The following is a 12114-nucleotide window of genomic DNA, read 5'->3' as shown; positions in this document are numbered from 1 at the left end:
CCCACCCCCCCCCCCCCACCCCCCCCCCCATCCCCCCCTCCCCACCCCCCCTACCCACCCCCCCACCACCCCCCCCTCCCCACCCCCCCACCACCACCCCCACCCCCCCTCCCCACCACCACCCCCACCCCCCCCTCCGCTTCCCCCACACACTCCGCCAGTCTACACCTGACCAAAGATCCAGTTGTCCAGCTTCGACAAAGAGTCACCCAGACGCGAAACGACACTTGCCATCTCTCTCCACAGAGGCTGTCAGACCTGATGAGACTGTCCTGTGTTTTCTGTTTTTGTTTCCTATTGACGCATCCGCAGTAAGTTGCTTTTATCGTACATTTAGACATGTTTGAAATGGTGATTAAATATGTTCATCTGCATCTGTAAACCAAATAGATTCTGTGGTGGAATCCAGTTTGAGCTCAGCTTCTCAAAGAAAACACAATGTGAACGAATCCCGCTGCTGTTCCTCGAGTGGCTGTTGAGCTTCTTTGGAACATTTCACGACGCCGAGGTCCGGGAGGTCAGCGTTAAGATCCAGCTCCCCAATCAGTTCAATTCTCCACTTTGTCTCTGTGGATTAGATGGGTCACGTCCCTGTGGTTAACACAGATCTGGAGCATCAATTTTATCCAAACGCACTCCAGCTCAGACACTGTCTCTCTCTCTCGAGCATCATCTGTGGGGAGAGAAACGACGTTAGCATTCCGAGTCCTGAGAAATCTTTTTCAGAGTGGGCCAATGTAAATCAACCCTGCCGTCAGCATCGCAAACAATTCGTAATCCCTGACCTGGAGTAAAGAGCCTGTCCTGGATTTAAACCCACGACCACTCCCATAGGCATTGCTTGAAAATCCTTACACGAGAACCAGATCTCGAGACCAAAGAGCACAAATTTGAGACCGACATTCAGCAAAATATAACTTATGTTAATTTCGATATACTTTCTACATCTCACGGCTTTATATGTTGAGACATCTGTTAATTTCAGAAACAGCAGTCGCTTGCAACAAGGGACCTGGCCTCTCAAACAGACCATCAGAATCTGCAGCAACACAGTGAGGTTGTACATTCCGCACGTCCATTGTTTGCCAGCGGTTTCTGTAGTGTAGTGGTTATCACATTCGCCTTACACGCGAAAAGTCCCCTGTTCGAAACCGGGCAGAAACATCGGACATTTAGCATTTCGTGTGAGAAAAGTTTGCACAATTATTGGGCACAAAATAATTCTGTTTCCTGAATGTTGCCGGAATCTCGTGTGTTCCAGGACTATGAAGTTTCGTCTCACATGAGCCACGACACTGAATTGAACATTAAGGCCTAAGGAATGAATTTTCGGCAGGCAATGAGAGGTGAAGAATTTTCATATCTTCGCACAGCTCGGATATTAGCAGCGAGTTCATCCACAACAGAATTTCAGCGATTTACAAATGAACATATTTAATCACCATCTCAAACATGACTAAATGTGTGACAAATGCAACTTACTGCGGATGCTTCAAACGGAAACAAAAACAGAAAATACTGGATAATCTCAGCAGGTCTGACAGCCTCTGGGGAGCGAAATGGCAGCTGTCGTTTCTAGTCAACTGGACTCTTTGTCAAAGCTGGAGAACTGGAACTGGAGATTCAGACGATTGTGGGTGGGGGGGTGGGGGTGGTGGAGTGCTGTATTGGGCCTCGATAGAGGGCAGCAATAGGTGGGAATGACGAAAATGTCTCGGGCAGAAAGAAAAAGGGAATGTAAATGAGGCTAATCAAGGCTATGAAAGGTGCTGATGGCGCATCAAGCGGTCAGAATGTGTTAATGGCAGAACAAAAGTAAGCAGTGTGTCAGAGAACAATTACAAACAGGGATCAGATTGCTGAAGTAGGATGGTATGGGCTGGGGGGAGGTGGGCAATGCTGAGGGTAAAACATATCAATGTAAGGAATGATAAGTTGATGGAAAAAACATGTGCTGGAGGGGGAAGTGAGAGTTCACAGTCTGAAGTTGTTGAACTGATAAAATGAAAGGGACAAAGAGCTGTCTGAGTCCACCAGAATTAGTCAATAGAAATGTGAATGCCCACACATAGACAAGCTTCTCGGGAACGGATTGGTTCCATGCAGTTTGAGCTGAGCTTCTCAAAGCAAACACAATGTGAATGAATCCCGCTGTCTCCGCCGCAAAGACATGAAGAAAACATGCGGTTTGACCAACGGAAAACTTCATCGAAGGGCTTGTGTGGGATTCGAACCCGGGACCTCTCGCAAATTCCGATAGCGATACACCCAAAGCGAGAATCATACCCCTAGACCAACGAGCCCCACGAAAAGAGCCAAAGCATACTGTCATTGCCATCGAAAATCAATCTAACATCTGCGGAGAACGCCAAAAGTACTGTAACATCTCAGGTAGTCAGGCGGCATTTGTCGACAGGACAACAAAGTTCGTCTTTCACCATCACCTTTCATTAAAACCGGGACAGGTTAGAAATCAGAAGGGGGTTCAGTGCAGTCAGATTGCGAATATACAGACCGGACGGTGTACCACATGCTATGGTATCAGCAAAATCCGGCACAGCCGCCGAGATTGGTCATCATGAACATATTGACGATGAAGAAAGAGGAGATCTCAGGACGATATCTGGCGGCTGCCAACAAGTCTAAAAAGAATGGTTACCTCAATATAAACGCGCTCAGTGTGGAGGATGGAGCGGTCTATTACTGTGCAATGAGCACAGTGTCACAAAGCAGCTACAACCACGGACGAAAGCCTCAGAGAGTATTTTAAATTCCAGCAAATTTGCGTTCCTGCCCTTGTACCGGAGGATGGTTTGATCTGGATTCAGAAAAATACTCAGGTCTATTTCTCCACAATTGCATTGCCGTCTCTGTCCTTGTATAGGCCAATAGAGGAGCCGTTTCGGATTCGTGAGATTTATCAGCATGTCGCGATGCACAGTAAATTTAAGCTTGGAATATCCACTTCCGAGCAGCAGTAACAAAAGTTCTCAGATGTGGGGATAATAAAATCTTCCGAGACCGTTAACTTAGGTCGACCTTATGCCAATGAGTCTGAGCCCCTAGTAGTCTTCAGCGGAACATCGACTTTCTGATCGAAAATACATCAAATCTATGTTGACACTTCCTGCTTTCTGTTATGGAGGTTCCCAGATAAGGGACGTATTTCAACGAAAGTGTGGTGCTGTCCAAGTGAGTTCTGTAAAATCCACGGGCCTGTGATGATTCCACGTCTCACAAATGTCCATGCCCGCGGGACCATGTGTACGCTCCTTCCAGATATTTTCCGCACTGCCTCAGGGGACCAATATTACCAGCATTCTCATTCGGACCCTGGCAATCAGAGGATTGGCCGTCACTGTTGAAATGCACAGAGTTGTGATCCTGTTGGCGTCTCCGTGGCGCAATCGGTTAGCGCGTTCGGCTGTTAATCGAAAGGTTGGTGGTTCGATCCCACCCAGAGACGAGTTGTTGTTCCACTCCTGGATGATATGTTTTTAGGGGCTGTTTAGGACAGGGCTAAATCGCTGGCTTTGAAAGCAGACCAAGCAGGCCAGCTCGATTCCCGTAACAGCCTCCCCGAACGGAATGTGACGACTATGGGATTTTCACAGGAACTTCATTTGAAGCCGACTCGTGACAATAAGCGATTTTCCTGTTCTGATAACACGTACCGTGCACTGGCTGCGGCATGGAGTTGCCTCTATCGCTGTAATATCCTTCATGGCGCCGAGCTGGGGAATAGCTCAACGATGCTGTGTCTCCCTCGATAACTCAGGAGATTGTGACACCTCCTCACGGACCTGCTAACAGACGAATGTTGAGCAGGAGTTGGCTATTCATCCCCTTGAGCCTTCTCCAACATTCAATAAGTTTGTGACAGGTGCGAACATGACCTCAGAATCACATTTCACTTACCCCGGATAACCTTTGATTACCTGTTCAGTTGAGAATCCAACCACATCTGTCTTAAAATCTTCTTTGGGCCTATCTCAGCGGAGAAAAATCCCTCAGAAAAAAAGCCCAAAGATCTACGTAACCGGGCCGGGTCGAGCAGTATCTCTGGCCATGATGTGGAGAGGCCGGCGTTGCACTGGAGTGAACACAGTAAGAAGTCTTACAACACCAGGTTAAATGATTCTGTTTTGTGATTCACCTGAGGAAGGAGCTGCGCTCCGAAAGCTCATGTTTGAAACAAACCTGTTGGACTTTAAACTGGTGTTGTAAGACGTCTTGCTGTATCTCTGGCAGCACCGCACCCCTTCCCGATGAACTTAATGCATTCTATGCTCGGTTTGAGCAGGTAACCAACAATCCGCTGTCGAGTGCCCCAGCAGCCCTTAATTCACCCATACCCACCATCACAGTTTCCAAAGTCAGATCGGCCTTCCTGAAAGTGAACCCACGGAAGGCGACGGGCCCGGGCGGGATCCCTGGTCGTGCACTCAGAGCCTGCGCGGACCAGCTGGCAGAGGTATTCACAGACATCTTTAACCTATCCCTATTCAACTCCGAGGTGCCCACCTACTTCAAGAAGACCACCATCATACCGGTACCAAAGAAGAACGAGGCAACATGCCTCAATGACTAACCTCCGGCGGCCCTGACGTCAATTGTAATGAAGTGCTTCGAGAGGCTGATCATGAAGCGCATCACCTCCATACTCCTGGAACACCTTGACCCACTTCAATTCGCATACCGTCGCAACCGGTCCACATCAGATGGCATTTCCCTGGCCCTGCACTCGTCCCTAGAGCATCTCGAAAACAAGGACTCCTACATCAGACTCCTATGTATTGACTACAGCTCCGCCTTCAACACCATAATCCCAGCCAAGCTCATATCAAAGCTCCAAAACCTAGGACTTGGCTCTCCACTCTGCAACTGGATCCTTGACTTTCTGACCAACAGACCACAATCAGTAAGAATGAACACCAGCACCTCCTCCACAATAGTTCTCAATACAGGTGCCCCGCAAGGCTGGGTACTTAGCCCCCTACTCTACTCCCTGTACACATACGACTGTGTGGCAAAACTTGGTTGCAACTCCATCTACAAGTTGGCTGACTATACGACCAGAGTGGGCCGGATCTTGAATAACGACGAGTCCGAATACAGGAGGGAGATAGAGTTATCTGTCAGAGCAGCAATCCAGATTCAGGTCCCACTGCATTGCTGATCCAACCAATGACAGGAATCGAGCAGCGGCAGCAATGTCTAGAATATCCCAATGGTGTTGGAGCGAGGCCATCAAACGGAAGCTGTGACCGGGACACCGCAGACTCAAAGCTGAAAAATTGTGCGGCGGTTATCAGCTGCAGTCACAAGTGATGGAGCGGAAATAGCCACAGTTGAGCACCCAGCATCCCGTGACCATCCTGCACCTGCTCAACTCACTGAGAACAATATCGTGTCGGAGGGGTGGGGGCAGATTGAACTGACGCTACCTGCGCCTATTTGAAAGAATTTTTTCTATTGCTCTTTTCACCCTGCATATAAATCCCGCGGGGTTTTCCATTCTCAAGTTCTGACAATACCTTTTGAAATGTTCTATTGATTCTTCTTCTCTCATCAATTGTTGCGCCAGACTCCAAATGATAACAACTCACAGTGCAATCAACATCATTTGCTTTCGTAAGGTGCGGTGGCCAAGAGGAAAGGCGTTGGTCTTGTAAACCAAATATCGCGTGTTGGAATCCCGCCCGTGCCTCGGTGCTGATCCATTTTAAGTTCTCTATGACGTTTCATTGTCTCGCAAACACTTGCTGCATGAAATATCATTCACCTATCCTCTTCATAGGGCATTTACCCATCAGCTAATGAAAATAATTCTAGACAATCTGGTCTCTGAAAAAAGCGATGTTCCCCTTTTGTACCTTCTTCGTCAGAACCAAAATAAAGAAAACTAGTCTGTTGAGCCCTGCTATTATTCTGAGTTCTAACCTCCGCATGTCCACCAAAGTCTTGGCATTCTTTCGACTTCGTCGCATCCATGGTGTGAACCGAGAACTCCAGGGATGATTTGCACAGATTAAGCATCATTTTTTGATTAGAAACACCTATAGTGACAAAGATAGTGTATAAACAGCTGAAATTTAGATTTCTGTCTAGGTGTCTCGCCCTGATATGCATTGCAGCCAACACTGAATCCACTCAACAGCCGAATTCTAACACGGAGTAAACCGAATCCGGCAGCAGAGGGCGCCAAATTCAAGCGCGGGCGTCAGAAACTCACCTGATGGTGTCGGCCAAGCCGATAGGATGGGAGGCGAGTGATGTCACAATAGACCCTCTCCCTGCACTGCACTAAGTTCTCTCTCTCCTACACAATCCCTGACTCAGTCCAGTCCAGTTCACTGGGAGAGATTCAGTCAGACATGGTTGTGATAATACTGGCGGCGCTTTGGCACAGTAAGTAGTTATAGTGTTAATTAAACAAGATTAGCATATTAATACCCATAGGCTACGTGTAATTAACAAAATGGAATGTCTATGGTGCCTGCATCAGAGGTCGCAAAAAGTGCCGCAGATACAAGCAAATGTGTATCAACTCTGTTTAAACTCAGGGCGGCACGGTGGCGCAATGGTTGGGCCTCACTGCACTGAGGACACGGATCGATTCCGGCTTGGATCACTGTCTGTGCGGAATCTGCACATCCTCCCCGTGTGTGCGTGGGTTTCCTCCGGGTGCTCTGGTTTCCTCCCACAGTCCAAAGATGTGCAAGTTAGGTGGATTGGACATGTTAAATTTCCCTTAGTGTCCAAAATTTCCCTTAGTGTCCAAAATTTCCCTCAGTGATGGTAGGCTTATGGGGACAGGGTGGAGGTGTTAACCTTGAGTAGGGTGCTCTTTGCAAGAGCCGGTGCAGACTCGATGGGCCGAATGGCCTCCTTCTGCACTGTAATTTCTATGAAAGATTGCCAGCGGTTTCTGTAGTGTAGTGGTTATCACATCGCCTCAAAAGCGACAGGTCTCCGGCCCGAAACCGGACAGAAACATCCAACATTTCGTATGAGAAAAGTTTGCACAAAATAATTCTGGTTCTGAATATTGCCGGAAACATGTGTGTTCCAGGAATATGAGACTTCGCCTCACATGAGCCACTAAAATAAATTGAAAACTAAGTCACAAGCGCTGACATTTCGACCGGCAATGAGAAGAAAATACATTTCTTATTTTCGCACAGCTCGGATATTAGCAGCTAGTTCATCCACAACAGAATTTCAGGGATTTACAAATGCAGATGAACATATTTATTCGCCATCTCAAACATGTCTAAATGAACGACAAATGCAACTTACTGCGGATGCTTCAATCGGAAACAAAAACAGAAAATACTGGACAATCTCAGCAGGTCTGTCAGCCTCTGGGGAGCGAAATGGCAGCTGTCGTTCCGAGTCTTGATGACGCTTTGTCAAAGCCGGAGAACTGGAAATAGGGTCAGATTCAGACTATTGTGGCTGGGGCGGGGGTGGCGTGCCACATTGGTCCTCGATAGAGGGCCAGCCATCGGTGGAGAATGACTAAATTGTCTCAGACAGAAAGAAAAAGGGAATGTAAATGAGGCTAATCAAGGCTATGAAAGGTGCTGATGGCGCATCAAGCGGTCAGAATGTGTTAAGGGAAGAACAAAGGTAAGCAGTGCGTCAGAGAACAATTACAAACAGGGATCAGATTGCTGAAGTAGGATGGTATGGGCTGGTGGGAGGTGGGCGATGCTGAGGGTAAAACATATCAATGGAAGGGATGATAAGTTGATGGAAAAAACATGTGGTGAAGGGGGAAGTGAGAGTTCACAGTCTGAAGTCGACAGGACATCGAACATTTAGCATTTCGTGTGAGAAAAGTTTGCACAATTATTGGGCACAAAACAATTCTATTTCCTGAATGTTGCCGGAATCTCGTGTGTTCCAGGACTATGAAATTTCGTCTCACACGAGCCACGACACAGAATTGAACATTAAGGCCCAAGCACTGAATTTTCGGCAGGCAATGAGAGGTGAAGAATTTTCATATCTTGGCACACCTCGGATATTAGCAGCTAGTTCATCCACAACAGAGTTTCAGCGATTTACAAATGAACATATTTAATCACCATCTCAAACACTTCTAAATGTATGACAAATGCAATTTACCGCGAATGCTTCAAACGGAAACAAAAAAGAAAATACTGGATAATCTCAGCAGGTCTGACAGATTCTGGGGAGCGAAATGGCAGCTGTCGTTTCCAGTCAAGTGGACTCTTTGTCAAAGCTGGAGAACTGGAATTGGAGATTCAGACGATTGTGGGTGGGGGGTGGGGGTGGTGGAGTGCTGCGTTGGGCCTCGATAGAGGGCTAGCAATAGGTGGGAAATGACGAAAATGTCTCGGGCAGAAAGAAAAAGGGAATGTAAATGAGGCTAATCAAGGCTATGAAAGGTGCTGATGGCGCATCAAGCGGTCAGAATGTGTTAATGGCAGAACAAAGGTAAGCAGTGTGTCAGAGAACAATTACAAACAGGGATCAGATTGATCAAGTAGGATGGTATGGGCTGGGGATAGGGGGCAATGCTGAGGGTAAAACATATCAATGGAAGGGATGATAAGTTGATGGAAAAACATGTGGTGGAGGGGGAAGTGAGAGTTCACAGTCTGAAGTTGTTGAACTGATAAAATGAAAGGGACAAAGAGCTGTCTGAGTGCACCAGAATTAGTCAATAGAAATGTGAATGCCCACACATAGGATGGTATGGGCTGGGGGGAGGTGGGCAATGTTGAGGGTAAAACATATCAATGGAAGGGATGATAAGTTGATGGAAAAAACATGTGGTGGAGGGGGAAGTGAGAGTTCACAGTCTGAGGTTGTTGAACTGATAAAATGAAAGGGACAAAGAGCTGTCTGAGTCCACCAGAATTAGTCAATAGAAATGTGAATGCCCACACATAGACAAACTTCTCGGGAACGTATTGGTTCCATGCAGTTTGAGCTCAGCTTCTCCAAGAAAACCCAATGTGAATGAATCCCGCCGACTACGCCGCTAAGAAATGAAGCAAACATGTGGCTCGACCAACGGAAAACCTCATCGAAGGACTCGTCCGGGATTTGAACCCGGTACCTCTCGCAAATTCCAACAGCGACACACCCAAAGCGAGAATCATACCCCTAGACCAACGAGCCACGCAAAAAGAGTCAAAGCATACTGTCATTGCCATCGAAAATCAATCTAACATCTGCGGAGAACGCCAAAAGTACTGCAACATCTCAGGGACTAAGGCGGCATTTGTCGACAGGACAGCAATGTTCGTCTTTCACCATCACCTTTCATTAAGCCGGGACAGGTTAGAAACGTGGTACGTCTTAACCAAGTGAATTACCGGAGGGAGGAAACAGAACAACAAGAAAGGGCTCTAATGGGGGGCAAGTCAGGAGAGAATAAATGAGAAGAGGCCTTGGGACCCTGGCCACAGAGTTAGGATGGCATCAAATCAGAGAATAATGACACCACAGTATGAGGCCATTCCGGCCGCCGTGTCTGTGCCAGCTCTCTGTTAGCGCAATGGAAGAAACAAAGAAACAAAAGATATGTCTGGAGGAGCTATCGATGGCATATTGATCAACAACTACCGCCCGGACACAAAGAACAAGTGGAAACAAGATTGAAACCCAAATCTGCGATGGAAGGACACACAAAATGGGTGCACCATTTACAGTGTGAAACTACTGAACACACTGAGTGTGAAAGCTGTATTGAGCACAGTGGAAAGATGCGCTGCTGTTCCTCGAGTGGCTGTTGAGCTTCTTTGGAACATTTCACGACGCCGAGGTCCGGGAGGTCAGCGTTAAGATCCAGCTCCCCAGTCAGTTCAATTCTCCACTTTGGCTCTGTGGATTAGATGGGTCACGTCCCTGTGGTTAACACAGATCTGGAGCATCAATTTTATCCAAACGCACTCCAGCTCAGACACTGTCTCTCTCTCTCTCTCTCGAGCATCATCTGTGGGGAGAGAAACGACGTAAACATTCCGAGTCCTGAGAAATCTTTTTCAGAGTGGGCCAATGTAAATCAACCCCGCCGTCAGCATCGCAAACAATTCGTAATCTCTGACCTGGAGTAAAGAGCCTGTCCTGGATTTAAACCCACGACCACTCCCATAGGCATTGATTGAAAATCCTTAAACGAGAACCAGACCTCGAGACCAAAGAGCACAAATTTAAGACCGACATTCAGCAAAATATATCTTATGTTAATTTCGATATAATTTCTACATCTCACGGCTTTTCTGTTGAGACATCTGTTAATTTAAGAAACAGCTGTCGTTTGGAACAAGGGATTTGGCCTCTCAAACAGACCATCAGAATCTGCAGCAACACAGTGAGGTTGTATATTCCGCACGTCCATCGATTGCCAGCGGTTTCTGTAGTGTAGTGGTTATCACATTCGCCCTACACGCGAAAGGTACCCGGTTCGAAACCGGGCCGTAACATCGAGCATTTCGTGTGAGAAAAGTTTGCCCAATTATTGGGCACAAAATAATTCTGTTTCCTGAATGTTGCCGGAATCTCGTGTGTTCCAGGACGATGAAATTTCGTCTCACACGAGCCACGACACTGAATTGAACATTAAGGCCCAAGCACTGAATTTTCGGCAGGCAATGAGAGGTGAAGAATTTTCATATCTTGGCACACCTCGGATATTAGCAGCGAGTTCATCTTCAACAGAGTTTCAGCGATTTACAAATGAACATATTTAATCACCATCTCAAACATGTCTAAATGTATGACAAATGCAACTTACTGCGGATGCTTCAAACGGAAACAAAAACAGAAGATACTGGATAATCTCAGCAGGTCTGACAGCCTCCGGGGAGCGAAATGGCAGCTGTCGTTTCCAGTCAAGTGGACTCTTTGTCAAAGCTGGAGAACTGGAATTGGAGATTCAGACGATTGTGGGTAGGGGGTGGGGGTGGTGGAGTGCTGTATTGGGCCTCGATAGAGGGCTAGCAATAGGTGGGAAATGACGAATGTGTCTCGGGCAGAAAGAAAAAGGGAATGTAAATGAGGCTAATCAAGGCTATGAAAGGTGCTGATGGCGCATCAAGCGGTCAGAATGTGTTAATGGCAGAACAAAGGTAAGCAGTGTGTCAGAGAACAATTACAAACAGGGATCAGATTGCTGAAGTAGGATGGTATGGGCTGGTGGGAGGTGGGCGATGCTGAGGGTAAAACATATCAATGGAAGGGATGATAAGTTGATGGAAAAAACATGTGGTGAAGGGGGAAGTGAGAGTTCACAGTCTGAAGTTGTTGAACTGATAAAATGAAAGGGACAAAGAGCTGTCTGAGTCCACCAGAATTAGTCAATAGAAATGCGAATGCCCACACATAGACAAACTTCTCGGGAACGTATTGGTGCCATGCAGTTTGAGCTCAGCTTCTCAAAGCAAACCCAATGTGAATGAATCCCGCCGTCGACGCCGCAAAGAAATGAAGAAAACATGCTGTTTGACCAACGGGAAAAACTCACCGAAGGGCTCGTCCGGGATTTGAACCCGGGACCTCTCGCAAATTCCGACAGCGACACACCCAAAGCGAGAATCATACCCCTAGACCAACGAGCCCCGCAAAAAGAGTCAAAGCATACTGTCATTGCCATCGAAAATCAATCTAACATCTGCGGAGAACGCCAAAAATACTGCAACATCTCAGGGAGTCAGGCGGCATTTGTCGACAGGACAACAAAGTTCGTCTTTCACCATCACCTTTCATTAAAACCGGGACAGGTTAGAAATGTGGTACGTCTTAACCAAGTGAATTACCGGAGGGAGGAAACAGAACAACAGGAAAGGGCTCTAATGGGGGGCAAGTCAGGAGAGATTAAATAAGAAGAGGCCTTGGGTCCCTGGCCACAGAGTTAGGTTGGCATCGAATCAGAGAATAATGACACCACAGTATGAGGCCATTCCGGCCGCCGTGTCTGTGCCAGCTCTCTGTTAGCGCAATGGAAGAAACAAAGAAACAAAAGATATGTCTGGAGGAGCTATAGATGGCATATTGATCAACAACTACCGCCCGGACACAAAGAACAAGTGGAAACAAGATTGTATCCCAAATCTGCGATGGAAGGAAACACAA

The 12114-nt window shown here is 47.1% G+C and overlaps 3 non-coding genes across 3 annotated transcripts; 2 read left to right on the top strand and 1 right to left on the bottom strand.

Moving 5' to 3' along the window:
• The first annotated feature begins 1091 nt into the window (after positions 1-1091).
• Positions 1092-1164, top strand: trnav-uac. The gene has a single exon. It is a non-coding gene; the product is annotated as a tRNA-Val (tRNA).
• A 2228-nt stretch (positions 1165-3392) lies between these two features.
• Positions 3393-3466, top strand: trnan-guu. The gene has a single exon. It is a non-coding gene; the product is annotated as a tRNA-Asn (tRNA).
• An 8044-nt stretch (positions 3467-11510) lies between these two features.
• trnap-ugg lies at positions 11511-11600 on the bottom strand. The gene is given in 2 exon segments: positions 11511-11546; positions 11565-11600. It is a non-coding gene; the product is annotated as a tRNA-Pro (tRNA).
• Positions 11601-12114: the final 514 nt, after the last annotated feature.

This window comes from Scyliorhinus canicula, unplaced genomic scaffold (assembly GCF_902713615.1).
Source record: "Scyliorhinus canicula unplaced genomic scaffold, sScyCan1.1, whole genome shotgun sequence".
NCBI lineage: Eukaryota > Metazoa > Chordata > Chondrichthyes > Carcharhiniformes > Scyliorhinidae > Scyliorhinus > Scyliorhinus canicula.
This window is presented reverse-complemented; position numbering and strand designations above follow the sequence as displayed.